Below are 609 nucleotides of genomic sequence, written 5' to 3'. Positions count from 1 at the left end.
ACATAAGAGTAAGGTAAATGAGCTCTTTTTTAACCCTATTGGTAGTGAGATCATAGTCTTCTTGAAACATCTGGGTTATTTACTGTGTAAGTACAGTATAAATACTGGAGCTTAAGCTCAGGGTATGGGGATCACCTCTGAGAATTCTCATCGGTGTGGATCTCGTGTGGTGGAATGGAACAATAAAGCTGGACCCTTGCTTCTTCTCACTCACGGCTGGTGTATTTTTTCTATCTCCAACTGGGCTCAGAGGTAGATGTGAGTATTGGCTTCTATGTTGAATTTTAAGTGTTTTTGGGTAATAGGATAAATTTGAGCCAACAACAGCCTTCCTTGCTCATATGTACCAAGGGTGCCAATATTAATGTAGGGCGCTGTATATCTTATAATATCATAAAAAGAGTAGATTTGTGACATATTAATTTATTCACATGACTCTAAAAAGAACAGTCTAATATTCTGCGTCGTATTTCAGCTGCATGGCTGAGTAAATACACTATTCTACACTGTATTATATAAACATCCGGAACACAACTGTGTTTCATCATCCACAGGTAACGTCCCAGAGACGCTTTCAAGAAGATCACCTTTTAAACACCTTCTGTGGCT

Source organism: Ictalurus furcatus, chromosome 13, assembly GCF_023375685.1.
Source record: "Ictalurus furcatus strain D&B chromosome 13, Billie_1.0, whole genome shotgun sequence".
In the NCBI taxonomy this organism is placed as follows: Eukaryota; Metazoa; Chordata; class Actinopteri; order Siluriformes; family Ictaluridae; genus Ictalurus; species Ictalurus furcatus.
Note: the sequence above shows the minus strand (reverse complement) of the source record.